Raw genomic sequence first — 16753 nt, forward strand, 5'->3', positions numbered from 1 at the left:
GTTTCAGTGAAAGCACTTAGCACCATCTGATAGTTTCACTTACTTTGCGTGTGAACGCACACCCAACAGACGCCATGCGTACAGAAAATACTGTTTTGTTCACTGTCATTCACTCCTATAATTCTCAGAGCCATGAACAGTACCTGGCATACGTTATGTGCTCAATTTTTGTTGTTAAATTTATATCCTCATACAAACCAGTGCCTTAGCTCTGATAACATCGTTCTTTTCATATTAATGTACAAGTGCATATCTTTAAAAAAGATGAAACCCTAACTCCATTGATTTTCTCGATTTCAAAGTTATAACCCTACAATTTGCTTGCTGACCACAAAGAGGAAAAATCTGATTTTACAATGGAACTATCATCCTAAAGCAGCAATTGTCCTATTATCTTCAACGTAGATAAACCAGACATATGTCTCTGTATAAACTGACAAGCATATTAACCTGATTTCAACTAAGTATATAAAAGTCACTTCTGCTCAGGACAGAGTATAGAAGCCAAGTAAAATGATGCCATAAGAAAAGCCAATCCAGGCCGGGCGCGGTGGCTCACGCCTCTAATCCCAACACTTTGGGAAGCCGAGGCGGGCGGATCACGAGCTCAAGAGATGGAGAACATTCTGGCCAACATGGTGAAACCCCACCTATACTAAAAAATACCAAAATTAGCTGGGCGTGGTGGCGCGAGCCTGTAGTCACTTGGGAGGCTAAGGCAGTAGAATCGCTTGAACTCGGGAGGCAGAAGTTCCAGTGAGCCGAGATCACGCCACTTCACTCCAGCATGGCGAGGGTGAGAGTCCGCCTCAAAAAAGGAAAAAAAAAGCCAATCCAAATCTCCTACAGGTTTGGTCTCTAGCAAATCATTGTCCTGATGCCTGAATGTATACTTTTTCAAAAGGCGATCATTGCTGGTTAAGAATTTAAATTTTCGTGGCCGGGCGCAGTGCCTCATGCCTGTAATCCCAACACTTTTGGGAGGTCGAGGCGGGTGGATCACGAGATCAGGAGTTCGAGACCAGCCTGGCCAACATGGTGAAACCCCATCTCTACTAAAAACACAAAAATTAGGCGGGCGGCTGTAATACCAGCTATTCAGGAGGCTGAGGCAGGAGAATCGCTTGAAACCGTAAGGCGGAGGTTGCGGTGAGCTGAAATCGCGCCACTGCACTCCAGCCTGGATGAAAGAGCAAAACTCCGTCTCAACAAAAACAAAATAAGTTAAGTTATGGTGATGTTTCTATATTGCTCACTAAGCGATACCCTACCTTTTAATATTTTCGTAATATTCAAAAACACACTTTAGGTCTATTGGAAACAATACTTGCAAGCTCTCAAGTGAACATTTATATTGTTACCCCACACTGCCTTTTGTAGACGAGTTTTGTCACCAAGTCAAAAGCAGCAGCGCGCACGCCGCCTGGACTTGGGTCTGCGATCCTACTCACGCAGACGTGTTGCGCTCACGGATTCGCCTTGGTTTAAGGCCCGCCGTCTGGGTGCGAACTTTCTTAGTTTTTAGCCCTTCCCGCCATTTTGGGAAGGGTAACTTGCGGTCTCTCCGCGAGTTTCCAACTTCTGTAGTCTTTGAGAACTTTACGAACGCTTCAAGCTTAAACTGAAGGAGGAAGGCCCACGGGAATTATAAACTGTCGCAATCCAGCTTACTCACTGGTATCTAAAGTGTTAAAATGCCACAAGAAAGCTAAACATATTCAACATACCAACTTCCCTCAAGCAGAAAACAGTGGCTTTAAGTACTTTATGCCCAAATCCTAAACATGCGAGATTAAGCACGTGTAATTAAACGTTACCTGCAAATCTACACAAGTGCACAGTAACTACTTCTCAGCAAAAATCTGGAACAAAGCAGGATAACAAGATGTCCGCTCTTTTATGAAAAAAGTGGGCGGCCCTGAAAAGGGCCTTTGGTTGAAAATGAAAATAGAGTGCAGCAAGCAGGAGCCTTAGCCACCGAAGCCGTAAAGAGTGCGTCCCTGTCGCTTCAGCGCGTAGACCACATCCATTGCTGTCACGGTCTTGCGTTTGGCGTGCTCTGTGTAAGTGACAGCGTCACGAATCACGTTCTCCAGGAACACCTTCAGAACACCGCGAGTCTCCTCATAGATAAGGCCAGAAATTCGCTTGACACCGCCGCGACGAGCAAGGCGCCGGATAGCTGGCTTAGTGATGCCCTGGATGTTATCGCGCAAAACCTTGCGATGACGCTTAGCGCCTCCCTTACCCAAACCTTTTCCACCCTTACCACGGCCAGACATGACTAAGCAACTCCTAAAACCAACTTAGAAAACCTAAACGCCAAGGCAAAGCAACGCCCTTATATGCAGGGAATTCGGACCTAATTGAAGACTGAAAGCGCGCATACCGGAACTTTGGTCCTGCTTCTTGGCCCCACCCTGCATAGCCCAACCCTGGATGACGTCACCAACGACTCCAGCCTTTGGCATCTGAGCGCCGGCTCCGCGGAGGCGTCTCTTGCAATTGCTGGGAAATAGGAATGAGAGTTTTAAGGCTGTTTTAACAACCAAATCAGATTAAAGAAGTTTTAAGGCTGTTTTAACAACCAAATCAGATTAAAGAAATTAACATGTTTAAATTGTTATCAATTGTTCCTTCAGTTGCTTTAGGACGATTGGAGAGGAGCCTCGGTCCACAAGACCGGAAGCCTAAGGAGTGCAGCTTTGTCCCCAAGGTCACAGTGACTGGCTTTCTGCTGCCTGCTGTAAAGCACATGCGGACCGAAACCCCCCTTCGGAAGTGTTTGAAAACTGCAAGATTTCACCCTCTCCATCACCAAGCCAAGGGAAACATAACCAAAAGGGTTTTCTTCCCGATGGCGAAGGCATGATAGGTTAGTGATTCGTGGTAGAATTATTGCCCTCCGCGCGGAGGCCTGATTCTATTCCCAGTTTGTTCTCTTCTTTCCCTGCTTATTAAAATTTGTAATTGCCATTTAAATATCTAACTGCCCCTCACAACTGCACCCAGTGTGTAGGTTTCGGGGTGGGGTTTTTTTTTTTCCTTTTTTTAATTTTATTGAGACAGGGTCTCGCTATGTTGCCTGCCTGGGTCCCCCAAAGTGCAGTGACTACAGGCATGAGCTACCGCGCCTAGCCCACCAGTGTATTGATATTTATTTTTCTATCCCTAGTTTTGTTTTCTGTTTGATTCTGGTGATTCCTTTTTCCAAAGTGAGTTGGCAACCTGTGGTAGCCAAAGAAGTAGGCAACTGCTCGTAGGTTTTTTCTTAAATTACGAGGTAGTCTGAACGCATCGCCTGTAAGTAGTTAAGAGTACTGTGAGAGCTTGTCCTAGGCAGAACAGCAGAGTGGCGCAGCGGAAGCGTGCTGGGCCCATAACCCAGAGGTCGATGGATCGAAACCATCCTCTGCTAGGTTTTTTTTTTTTTTTTTCCCCCCCTTGTCTGTTTTCCTGAGGATCCCTTTTTTTTTTTAAGTTACAGTTTTTTAGGTTAAACAATGACGAAAGAAAACAAAATGAACCCGAGTATTTCTTTAATTCCAGAATTACAAGCATTTCCAGGAAATAATGTGAAACTACAATCTCTGCATGTACAATTTTGATTTTCATGGACACCCAAGTGTCATTAATCAATATTTCATCTGTAAACAAAGCAAATTTCTCTTGTTTAGAGGCTATACCACTGTTGCAGCCAGTTATGACAGTTGTAAGTTAACCTGCCAAGCAAGGAGAATGCTTATATAAACTGAGTGCCAAGGGTGGGGTGGGGTGGGAGCCCAGGAATGGAGTTTTATATCTTTTGATACATAATTCAGAAAGCACTATTTGCCAAGTAGTTAAGGCAATCGACTAGGAATTCCTAAATCCCCACACAGATTCTTTTCACCTACAAGGATCTTAATCTCGGAAAATGAGTTGCATTTTGAGGTGGGTGTGGAGTCTTCATAGCACTGATTGAACTCTGACCTGAGAAAAACATTTTTGCGGACCCTACTGGTAAATATGTCTCTACTCTCTACCATCTTTTAATATCTCAAATAGAACTATTCGCTGTGCTTATTTTTTAAACATATGTGTGGACTGCTTTATGCTTCTCTCTCTCAGAAAGGATTCCTATTCAGATATTTATGTGTCACATACTGTATTAGGAACTAAGAAAAAAACAACAACCTTAAGTAGTCTACAGTCTAGATATGCTTTTGTTGTTTTTGTTTTTTGTTTTTTGTTTGTTTATTTGTTTTTGAGATGAAGTCTCACTCTTGTTGCCCAGGCTGGAGTGCAGTGGCACGATCTTGGCTCATTGCAACCTCCACCTCCTGGGCTCAAGAGATTCTCCTGCCTCAGCCTCCCAAGTAGCTGGGATTACAGGTGCCTGCCATCATACTCAGCTAATTTTTGTATTTTTAATAAAGGCAGGGTTTTACCATGTTGGCCAAGCTAGTCTTGAACTCCTAACCTCAGGCAATCCGCCAGCCTTGGCCTCCCAAACTGCTGGGATTACAGGCTTAAGCCAACGCACCTGGCCCATATGCTTTTAAACAAGTAAATATGTAGAGTGCAATACGGTAATTCTGTGAAAGGATTGTACACTAAGTGCACTGGGAATAAGGAAAATAGTGCTTGTAATCCCATGACCACCCACTAATTCAGTAATTCACCAGAAGTAATCACATGACTCAGCATACTCTCAGTTAAGATTTATTATATCTATTGACCATTTTTTGTTTGGGTTAAAGAACATGTTTTAAAAATAAAAACAAAAAAGATTCATTATAGCACAGGATACAATGCAAGAAAAGCAGAAAAATTATGTATATACACAGGTAAATGTGGCTGTTACTATAGGACTGAATGAAAGAGGATGAACACAGAAATGAAGACAAAGACAAAAGGATTTGTTTAAAAGAAGGGGTCAGGGGGCTCCTAGCTTCTAGAGAACAAGGGCACTGAGCTTCTACAGCCCTTCGTATTTATTAGGTAGAGTGAACAAGGAGGAAGGGGTAACTGTCGGTCAGCTACTGGATTTATCACAGGCTGACGATTGCTTTCTTTGTTCAACAGACTCTAGATATTCCTATAGATACCTTAAGGAACACGGTGCCTGGGACATGATTGCTCTCAGCATTCCTTCTAGTGGCAGATGCACTTGTCAGTTTGCCAGCATGCTGCTTTCATGAGAACAGTTTGCTGTTTGCTCATATAGCCTCCAGTGGTATATTGAGTTGGTCACGTCCCTCATTCCTTTGGCCTCCAACATCTCCCCCTTTTTGTTTTTGCATTAATTGAATAAAGGCAATTCCAGACTGCAGCTTTCAATTGCCAGTTGGTGGTCCAGCCGATTTTACAGACCATGAACAGAAAACAGAGACACAATAACATTATTCCTATAATTATAAAAGAGACATTGAGGTGCTGTTTAAAGTAGGTCCAAGGGTTAAGCTTCTCTACACCTTGCTGGAATTAGCTCCAAGCTTCTAAAGAGGGCTGATACTCTTAAGTTTGCCTATTCAAATCAAGAATTTTACTCTGTAAATCATTAATATCAAAAGTAACATTGGATGTAAAAGCCCCCTGCAAATGGGCCTTTACAAGTCTCCATGGATATTCACTTTGATTATATTACACAAATTAGTTACACAAATATAAGTATGGTTAAAATGACAATGCAATTGCTGCTGCAACTGCAAACATTGTATTTGTTCTCCTAGCCACAGGACAGTAGTCTTTAACATTGCCACCTCTGTTTGTATTTTGGTGTTAATTTTATTTTGAAGCATCCGTGCCTGGTTGGCCATACGCGTCCAATTTTTCACATATTCAGCTGTTTGAATAGAGCTGTGCAGTGCTACTGAGGACACTACAATAGAGGTTATTAGTGTAACTAGGGAGACTGTAGCAAAAATTACCATGCCTAAGGCTCTACAAGCACAGTGAGTGAGCTGAGTAAGAAGGAGTTGTACAAAATATAAAGCCGGGATAGCCACCCAAGGCTGAAACAAATTGACAGGAATCCATAATCTGGGAATGCGACCCGGAATTATTAAGGTGGATATGTTGTGTGTTTGTATCGTGCTATGATTTATGCAGTGATACAGTTGACAGGACTCACAAGTCAAATGGGTGACGTTTACCTGGAGTTGGTCCTTTTTAGCCGCCAGAAAGATACAGGGATTAAAAACACAAATTGTAAATTGAGTGGTAATATTTCTTACAAAGGTAACATTAAAACTGTGTTGAGTCCTATTACTATTATTGGATAGTGTCCTGACCCAGATGCTGCCATTCATAAATGGGAGTGCTAACTTCCATATCGACTGCTGAATTGGGCCCCTCTTTCCTTGATGACGCCACTGAGGCAAAGACGGACTAAAGCCTGTTCCATGCCGAGCCAATTGCGTGGCAGATTAGGATTGAATCCCAATGCGATATAGCGAAGAAATGTTAAATGTTCACCACCAGTGGCAGCGAAGTTTGTTCCATGAGGTCTGATTCTCATCTCTCCCAAATGACCACAGGGACCCCAGTCAATAATGTCTCCCATTAACATAGACTTGTCTAGCTAAGGGGTCAAGACACTGGATCCAAGGAGGGGGGTGAGAATTATTGAAGGGAGCCCATTCTGTATAATCAATACAATTTGGACGATGGGGCTGGGAGAGATTAGTAAATCCACCAGTAATATTATTAGAGCTAAGGCCTAATAGGTACATAATGTTTCCATGGTGACTCAACCATGCCTGGGATTGGACTGCAAGGCAACTGCCATTGAGCGATGTATCCTTGGTGATGCATAAAGGGAGTCCCTCCAATGGGGCACTGTAATTGATACTATTGTTCTGAGAGTCTAATAGTTCTGTGTCAGGGGGAGTTAGGGGTCCTGGGGTCCATGCTCCCTGATCACGATATACTTCAGGAGGAGTGTCACTCCAGAGTACAGGTCGCACTACTCAGGGGTTAGGAACATATGCCCAACATGTTTTTGCTTCTACGCAGGGGAAACATACCACACAGGACACTACAGCTAGTATGGCCAAGAACATTGATTCAGGGGTTTTTGCCTGACCCTGGCACTCCAGCATTTTCTCAGCTTCCTGCATGGTTTTCTTGATCTGTCCCCATGTTATGAGGGTGGATGTCAATGTGACTCCAGTCGGCCCTTGTTCCATCTTTGCATTCAGATTCAACTGGCCTATGGCTTGTACTGGGGGAACCGGGCCCATGGTTGCGATCCACGGATCCCTCCAGTCTCCCGTTCCATGGTTGCACGTACCTGGAGGGCACCTACACAGTTTGTCCATCTCCTGTAAAAACACAAGCATACCCTCATCCCCACATCAGCAAATCCACTGGGCCTTTCCATTGTCCTTCTTCTGGGGATTTCCATAACACCTTTGGATAAACTTGCCTCTTTCCCTCTAACACTTGCCAATGTTGTTCTGCTAGAGTCTTACCATCCATACCAGGCATCAAAAAATTTAAAGTAAACAACGCTAAATGTAATTTTGTTTAAGGTGGTAGCTGGTCTCCTATTCCCCCTTTTTTTCTCAACATACGCTGTAGTGTTTGATGTGCCCGCTCTATAATGCCTTGTCCTTGGGGATTGTAAGGAATTCCTGTTTCATGAGTGATTGCCCATAACTGTAAAAAATTTTGAAAAGCATGACTAACATAAGCAGGTCCATTGTCAGTTTTTAATTGTTTAGAGACCCCCATATGGGCAAATGACGACAAACAATGCCATTGGACATGGCCAGCAATTTCCCCTGTTTGACATGTGGCATGTAACATATTGGAGTAGGTGTCTATAGTCACATGAACATAGCTAAGTTTGCCAAAGGCTGCTGTATGTGCAACATCCATCTGCCAGATTTCATTTGGAGCCAAGCCTCGTGGGTCGCATCCTTCCACAGGTGCAACACCAGGGACATGCTGACAAGTGGGGCAGGCTTGCACAATAGCTTGAGCTTGACTGCAAGGCAGATGGAACATATGAGTAAGGGCAGAGGTGTTTTGATGCAGTAATGCATGGGAAGCTTGGGCTTGTTGGAATACAGAACCAATTAATTTATCTGCTTTATCATTACCTTGAGATAGTGGTCCAGGAAGTTGCGTATGAGAGCGAATAGGGGCAGCACGAGAGAGAATAGCTTGCTGAAGTCTTAGAAACAAATTAAGCAGCTCTGGTTCTAGGGTGCCCTTAATAGTGGCAGTCTCAATGCAACTAGCTGCATTTACAACATAGGCTGAATCACAAACAATATTAATAGGAGATAAAGCCGTGAGCTCTAAAACCTGAATAACTGCGATTAACTCTGAGCATTGAGCTGAAACTCCAGAGATCTTTATTGTTTGAGTATGTTTAGTTGCATAAATAGCTGTGCGGCCTTTGTAAGAGCCATCGGTAAAATATGTCTTTCCACCTGGAATGGGCTTGTGATGGGTAATTACAGGGAGGATAAAAGGGTGAACTTTATAAAATTGCAAAATCTTGTCTGATGGATAATGGTTATCTATTATTCCCACAAAATCTGCAAAAGCAATTTGCCATGCAGTCGACATTTCCCATGCTGCGGCCTGTTGTTGGGAATCCAAGGGAACAATAATTTTATCAGGATCATATCCCGTAAGCATTTTTTACCTATGCCTACCTATTGTTATAAGTTGAGTAATTAAAGAAAGATAAACTTGCAAAGATTTCACTGTCAGATTGAATAAAAAAAAAAAGCCATTATATTACCATTACAGATTTGTCTATGAAATGGCCTAAAAATCCTGATGGAGAATGGGGGGTAGGAAGAATAAACAAAAGCAAAGGCTTTTGTGGCTTTAGCCGGGAGGCATGTTGTTGCTGAAGGATCTGTTCTACACGCTGTCACTCAGCTTCTGCCTCGTTAGTAAGTTGCCGAGGAGAATCTAATGAAGAATCTCTTTGGAGGGTTTGATAAAGGTGTGTGAGTTGGTAGATGGCAATACCTAGCATCAGGCACAGCCAATTGATATCCCCTAATAATTGTTGGAAGTCATTCAGAGTTTGTACCCTCTCCCTACAGAGAGTTACTTTCTGAGGCCGAACACTTCTTCCAGTAACAATAGTACCTAAGTACTGGTATGGGGAGGTTGTTTGCACCTTGTCAGGAGCTATTTTGAGATTCCATGCAGTCAAGACTCATTTTATTTCCCTGAATAACTGATGTAACATTTGATCTGTAGGAGCGGCCAAAAGAATATCATCCATATAATGAATGATGTAGGCATTGGGAAATATATTGTGAGGCTCCTTTAAAGCTTTTCCTACAAAATGCTGACATAACATAGGACTGTTGAGCATGCCTTGGGCTAAAACTTTCCACTGAGAGCGAGAGACAGGCTCTCTTTGATTAATAGAAGGCACAGAGAAGGCAAATTGAGGCTTATCCTTTTTGTGTAATGGTATATTAAAAAAAAAAACAATCTTTAAGACCTATTACTACAAGAGTCCAATCTCTTGGAATGGCTGCTGAGGATGACAGACCTTGCTGTAATGCACCCACTGGTTTAATCTGTGCATTAATAGCTCTCAAATCATGTAGCAGTTGCCATTTTCCTGACATTTTTGGATCACAAATACTGGTGAATTCCAGGGGCTGACTATTCTGTATGTTCTGCTTCCAATTGCTCTCTCACTAGCTGATGGAGTTGCATCAGTTTCTCCTGTGATAGGGGCCATTGATCCACCCACACAGGTTTGTCAGTCAGCCACTCTAGCGGCAAAGCAGTGGGTGGAGGAGAAATACCAATGACCCCCACCAAAAATCTTGATGACCTAGCCCTTTTCTGTTTTGTCCAGTTATTGATATTGGATCAGGGTTTCCCTGCAGGGGCTTTCCTAAGCCTTTTCCACTCTGAATCCCATTTTCTTTAACATTTTAAATCCTGGATTATCAATAGTTTCATTTTTAAGTCTCATGTCCCATGCTGTCAGTAAATCTCGGCCCCATAGATTAACAGCTATATTTGCAACATAAGGTTGAAAAGTACATGACTGTCCATGTGGTCTGAGACAGGATAAAATCTCAGCACTCCATTGAACACTTTGAGCTTTCCTAGTCCCACTAGGGATGTAGAAGTTAATTGCAGGGGTCAAGATGGTGGGCCAATAGTGTTTGGATATTACTAACACATCAGCTCCCGTATCCATAAGCCCATAGAACTTCTTTCCTTTAATTTGCACTGTACAGGTGGGTCGATTAAATGCTATGGGTTGTGATAGATAAATTTACCGCCTAGTTGTACTTCCAAATCCTTGATTCCCTCGTTTTTCCTTTCATGGGGAAGGGTGCAACTTGCAGGGAATAAGCAATAGTTGAGCAGTATATTCTCCCAGTTCAAAAACCCAAAGATCTTGTGACATTACTACTACTTGAATTTCTCCTTCATAATCACAGTGAACAACTCCGGGGACCATGGTAATGCCCTGTAAGTTAAGATGGCTTTTGCCCAAAATTAATCCCATATATCCTGTTGGCAAAGGTCCCCAAATACCAGTGGGAATCTTTGTGGGTTTGTCTCCTCCAACAAATGTAACCCGTTCTCTGACTGGAAGATCTAATCCTGTGCTTCTGGGTGTTCCTGGGGAGAGGGAATCAATGTTCTTCTGGGAACCCATCCCTGAAATGGGGCTGTGGCCTGGATGGGGAATGCCCTCATTGTTTGAGGGGCCCGGATCCAGGCCCCCTTCTCGTTTCCCAACAGGGGGGTGCTATTCTGATGAAATTTTGAGTGGCATTGATTAACCCAATGATTTCCTTTATTACAACGAGTGAAAAGTCCTGGCATTTTTTCTGTCTGGGGGAACTGCATTATAAGATCCTCTCTGCCCAGAGGTCTGATGGCATTCTTTTTTGAAATGTCCAATTTTTCCACAATTATAACATTTTCCTACTTTAGGGCTTGACCCTTGGCCCTTTCTAGATTTGTTACTACTAAATTAGCCATTGCTTGAGCCAACATTGTAGAATGATGGAGTTCAGTTCCCACATCCTGACAGGCTTTGAGAAATTTTCCTAAGATCTTTGCACACCTCACAGGTGCCAGAGCACGTTTACAATCTGCACTTGCATTTTCAAAAGATAGAGTCAAAGTAAGCATTTCTGCAGCAGCGGTATGAGGAATCTGATGCCTCACTGCCTCTTGTAATCGTACAACAAAATGTGCATAGGACTCCTGCGACCCTTGCATAACTTGTAGAAAAGATTGTACTGGGACTCCTTGCTCTGGAATGGTGTCCCAGGCGCGTTTAGCAGCCAAGGCAGACTGCTTGTAAGCAGTGCCTGGGAGTGTCCATTGTCGCAGCAGATCTGAATAAGGGCCATTACCCAGTTGCATATCCTCTGTAATGTCCCCGTGTCCAGCAGCACGATTCTGTCTAGTCTGGTCTGCACACAGTTCTAGCCAGTTTAAATTCCATGTCAGATATGCACTACCAGACAAACAAGTGTGAGCCAAATGCTTTATATCAAAGGGTGGAAGGCACATAGCACCGAGTACAGATTCTAGCAATCCTAAAGTAAATGGGCTCTGTATTCCATTATTAACTACACTAGCTTTTAATTCCTTCAACAACTTAAACTCTACCGGGGTGTGTTCATAAGTAAACTGCTGTGGATTATTCAGATTGGGCCTTATGGAAATAGGAAAAGCGCAAGGTCCTAGGGGCTCTCCAGCTATGGCAGCAGCGCAGAGAATTCTTTGTGTTGGGGTCTCTTTCTGCTACTGAAGGAGGCGGTATAGATGTTTCTGCTATTGGGGGGATGGTACAGGCCAATTTTCATCCTTTCCTGTTTATCATTTTCTTTTCTTTTTTTTTCTTTTTTTTTTTTTTTTGAGACAGAGTCTGGCTCTGTCACCCAGGCTGGAGTGCAGTGGCACGATCTCAGCTCACTGCAAGCTCCGCCTCCCGGGTTCATGCCATTCTCCTGCCTCAGCCTCCCAAGTAGCTGGGACTACAGGCACCCACCACCACGCCTGGCTAAGTTCCTTGCATTTTTAGTAGAGATGGGGTTTCACTGTGTTAGCCAGGATGGTCTCAAATCTCCTGACCTCACGATCCGCCCGCCTCGGCCTCCCAAAGTACTGGGATTACAGGCGTGAGCCACTGTGCCTGGCCTCCTGTTTATCATTTTCAATGCATGCTGTGGGTGAGACAAAAGATTCTTTCAATTTTTGAGATTCAGAACATGGCTCCTGTGGTCCAGCAGAATAAGAAGGGGACAATGGCAGAAGGACAGTACAGACTAAACCCCAAACAGAGAAAACAGAAGGATCAACTTTGAGACCTTTTTGATGAGCCCGTTTTAATCTGTCTCCTACTGGGTCCCAATTTTCCACATTGAGGGTGCCTGTCTGTGGAAACCATGGGTTATGCATAATAAACTCCTGCAGAAGTTAGTGTTTGAGAGCTAACCTGAGCATTAAGCAACTGCACATAATGTTGCTCCTCCATAGACAAATTCTGCCCCATGTTACCCTGATTCAGAAACTTCCCGCTCCCAGTACCTCCTCAGGGCACTGACTTTATATCCTCCTCTGGCTGACTCGTCCTGGGGTTCCTCGTTCATCTGATCAGTTTCACTTTCTCTGCTCCAGCAGACCTTCTTCATTCAAGTCTCTGTTTGGGTGCCATTGTGGCTGTTACTGTAGGACTAAACGAAGGAGGACAAATGCAGAAATGAAGACAAAGACAAAAGAATTTGTTTAAAAGAAGGGGTCAGAGGGCTCCTTGCTTCTAGAGAACAAGGGCCCTGAGCTTCTACAGCCCTTCATATTTATTAGGTGGAGTGAACAGGGAGGAAGGGGTAACTGTTGGTCAGCTACTTGATTTATCACAGGCTCACATGATTGCTTTCTTTGTTCAACAGACTCCAGATGTTCCTATAGATAACCTTAAGGAACACGGTGCCTGGGACGTGATTGCCCTCAGCATTCCTTCTGGTGACAGATGCAGTTGTCAGTTTGCCAACATCCTGCTTTCATGAGAACAGTTTGCTGTTTGCTCATATACCCTCCAGTGATATATTGAGTTGGTCACGTCCCTCATTCCTTTGGCCTCCAACAGGTGAAGGCTAAAGAAGGCTTTCTCATCCACCGTCTTCACTGAGGATAGGAAAGCCCTTTCTCTCCAATTGTGAACTGCACGCATGTGTGTAAGCTGTGCTTGCATAGCAAAGTCCACTTGGGCATTAGAGTCAAAGTTGTTAAGGGGAGCTAGTCATAGCTACCACGTGGCCAGCTATGTGGAACCAGACACCAGGCACACATCATGAATCATCATATTTACTTTAAATAATGCTGACAACCTAGTTCATAGTGACACACTACTTGAGATATATAGAATAACATTATTACCCAGTAAGTATGTGAACATTCCAATATTTTAGTAAGGGTCATCACCATGGCACTTATCTACAGAGATAAATGAAAACTAAAACAGGGTTGCTGCATTAATTTTGCCCTGGCAATTGTCTGATTCTAAAATGGTGGCAGGTTTTGAGCCAAAACTTGAATGAGTAAGAACTTGCCATATAGCCGAGAAGAGCACTCTAGCAAAAAGAAATAAATATAAGGAAGCATACTAGTTAAAGGTTTTTAAGGAACTACAAATAATTCAGTGTGATGAAGTATGGAGGTGAGGTCATGTGAGGGAGAGGGATTTGGAGAGAAAAGTGGCTGTGTTCCGATCACCTCCTGTGCACCTGTTGAAAGACAATAAATTCTCCTGCCCTAAATAGTAAGAAGGCTGGACACATGACACTCAACACTGAATAAATGAGACTGGCAGAAATTTATTAGTCATATGTACTCACAGCCTGGAAAAAAGAGGGCACTGCACACCATGCAAGGCCACAGAAGGTTTGCACTCAGGAACAGAATGAACCATTAGGGGCTGTGAGAGGTAGGCTTTGTAGTCATCAGAGGGTTGGGTGACTCCTGGTTCCCTCCAGAGAATGTAGTTGGCTTGCTTTAACAGTTTTAGGGACTGGCAGTGAGACGAAACCCATTAGGTTGAGGCCTGAGTGAGATGCAGCTGGTCTGTCAGATAAGGGAACTGGACAAGTAGGGAACCTTTCCTGCCTGTGGGAGTCATAGCTATCAAGACAGGGGAACTTGTGGATAAGCATTTTTGGGGAGCTCTGTGAGGGTCAAAAATCTCAAGGCAGCAGTTGAAATTTTAGGTCTTACAATACCTAAAATTGGTTTGGAGTTATGGCAGAACAAAAAGGGAAAGAACAGGTCATAAGGGGGTGAGTATACAAGGCAAACACTTGGATTTTATTTTTCAGTGGGCAATAGGAAACCACTGACCAATTGTGAGCAAAGAATATTATTCCAGTTCTCTCCTGAGAAAAAAAAGTCTCTGTCCCATTCCAGGAGGTGCAGCAATCAATCAATCAATCAATAAGGGGGGAAATAAAGGAAAAAAGTCTTTAGAGTTTTCATGTTTATGATCTGGTCCTTGATTGGTTTATTTTTCAGCAAGTCACTTCTTTTCTAACTTGGGAAAGGGAAAGTTTGGGACTGTATATATTTATTTAAATCTGACCACTCCACACTAGTCATCTCCACTTGAATGTTCAATACACAACTTGAAGTAAATGCTGAAACAGATTCTAGATCCCCACCACACACATACACACTCCACTCTCAAAATGCTCTTTCTGAAGTCATTCCTGTCTCAGTAAATGCAAACTGTGTTGTTACAGCAAAAGAAACTGGAGATATATATGACTTTTCTATTTATTTCACACCAATTTAATCACAAACCCTTTAAAAAATACCCAGAATTCAACCACTCCTTGATACTTCTACAAACACTACCCATAATGGTTTATGGGTCATCCAGATATTATAATAGCCTTTCAATCAATCTTCTCCAGGAAGGAGAAAGAGAGAGCAACAAAGATTTTTGCAGAATAGAAGAATATTGTTAAATAATTATCACATTGGCCGGGCGTGGTGGCTCACACCTGTAATCCCAGTACTTTGGCAGGTCAAGGTGGGAGGATCAGCTCAGGTCAGGAGTTCGAGACCAACCTGGCCAACATAATGAAACCCTGTCTCTACTAAAAATACAAAAATTAGCCAGGCATTGGTGGTGGGCGCCTGTAATCCCAGCTACTTGGGAGGCTGAGGCAGGAGAATCGCTTGAACCTGGAAGGCAGAGGTTTCGGTGAGCCGAGATGGTGCCACTGCACTCCAGCCTAGGCCACAGAGTGAGACTCTGTCTCAAAAATAATATAATAATAATAATAATAATAATAATAATAATTCTCACATTGAAGATGATTGCAGAATTCGAAAATAAATGAGAAATTCTGCATATTTTTATTGAGCTCCTACTATTTGTCAGATGTTATTCTATGGATAGGGAAAGAAAGACTATGTAAAAGGCCCAATTTCTATGCACCAGAAGCCGCTATATTTGCTAACCAAGAGAAACCAAGACTTATCGCAAATGAGCCAGGAGAGCCATTATTCCCAGTATCTGGGGTTTAGGAAAATTAAGGAAATGTCTTATATGTAGGCTGTTGACATTATCTTCAAATGAAGTACTTGACTTCACAGAGATTCACTGACAGGCTTGAAAGAAGCCACACAAAATAGAACTTTATATGCCATGATGGGGCCAAGAGCGCTACGGAACATTATAAATTCTATAAATATCTTCTCCATAGTATGATGCTAATGCATTACATTTTCGTGTTGATTCATCTATTAAATGTAAAAATTGTTAATAATAAAAATTTTTGCATTTCTATTTCGTGTTCCTTCACTTCTTAATATATGGGAACCTCAAAAACTGGTAATGGCTCTAGTCCGCTCGGCACTCCTGAGAAACCCCAAGGAAAGTATTTTCTTTCCTTTCTAAACAGAACCATACCACGAAAAGTGCTCTGATATCACATTATCACAATCAGAGAAAGTACCAGAACAGCATGGAGAGAGGGTAATTGTCTCCGGGGTCTGCAGATATCCATGCAGGATGGCGAGAAAGACCACGGTGCAGATGTTGCCTTGTGGTAAAACTGCCTTCCAGGTACAGTTTTCTTAACAACTATCTGGGCAGACCCTGCAAGAACCTAGTCTGTAAATGGTGAATGTGGATGAGCATCATAGGGAAGAAACCTTGAGTAAGCTTATTTTAACATATCCTTCGATGCAGACAATATGCAGAATTTTAGCATCTTTTAGATGCCATAAACTCCACTTCTTCTGCCTTGGGAGTCAGAACAAACGACTTTTCTCTCCAAGGAGTAGTCATATTACCACAAGACTAAAATAATTGTCGATACCAACCGTTTATAAATCCCGATTCTGTGGCCCCAAATATCCCACCTAATCTAAAGTTTTCATTTTCTCATTGGCGAAAACACGGGCGCTGTGGATGCCAACACGGGGGGTTGGGGGGGGTGGGGCGGGTGAGGGGGAAGCTCGTTTTATTTTCTAAGTATTGCAGCAACAACCGACCTGCGAGGGACCACGTGGCCTAATGGATAAGGCGTCTGACTTCGGATCAGAAGATTGAGGGTTCGAATCCCTTCGTGGTTAAGTGGGGTTCGTTTTCGGGCCTGAAAATTTTATTACCCATTTCATTCCAAGAAAAAAATAAATCATACACTCTCTGGGTTTTCTGAATCCTTTTTTTTCTTCCATCTCCTCTCCTTTAAAGGGAAGAAGGAGACATTCTCAAAGGCCTTAGGAGAACAAGTGA

The 16753-nt window shown here is 43.0% G+C and overlaps 2 non-coding genes across 2 annotated transcripts; both read left to right on the plus strand.

Moving 5' to 3' along the window:
* The first annotated feature begins 3346 nt into the window (after positions 1–3346).
* TRNAM-CAU (transfer RNA methionine (anticodon CAU)) lies at positions 3347–3418 on the plus strand. The gene has a single exon. It is a non-coding gene; the product is annotated as a tRNA-Met (tRNA).
* A 13099-nt stretch (positions 3419–16517) lies between these two features.
* Positions 16518–16590, plus strand: TRNAR-UCG (transfer RNA arginine (anticodon UCG)). Its single transcript has one exon. It is a non-coding gene; the product is annotated as a tRNA-Arg (tRNA).
* Positions 16591–16753: the final 163 nt, after the last annotated feature.

This window comes from Pan paniscus, chromosome 5, assembly GCF_029289425.2.
Source record: "Pan paniscus chromosome 5, NHGRI_mPanPan1-v2.0_pri, whole genome shotgun sequence".
NCBI lineage: Eukaryota > Metazoa > Chordata > Mammalia > Primates > Hominidae > Pan > Pan paniscus.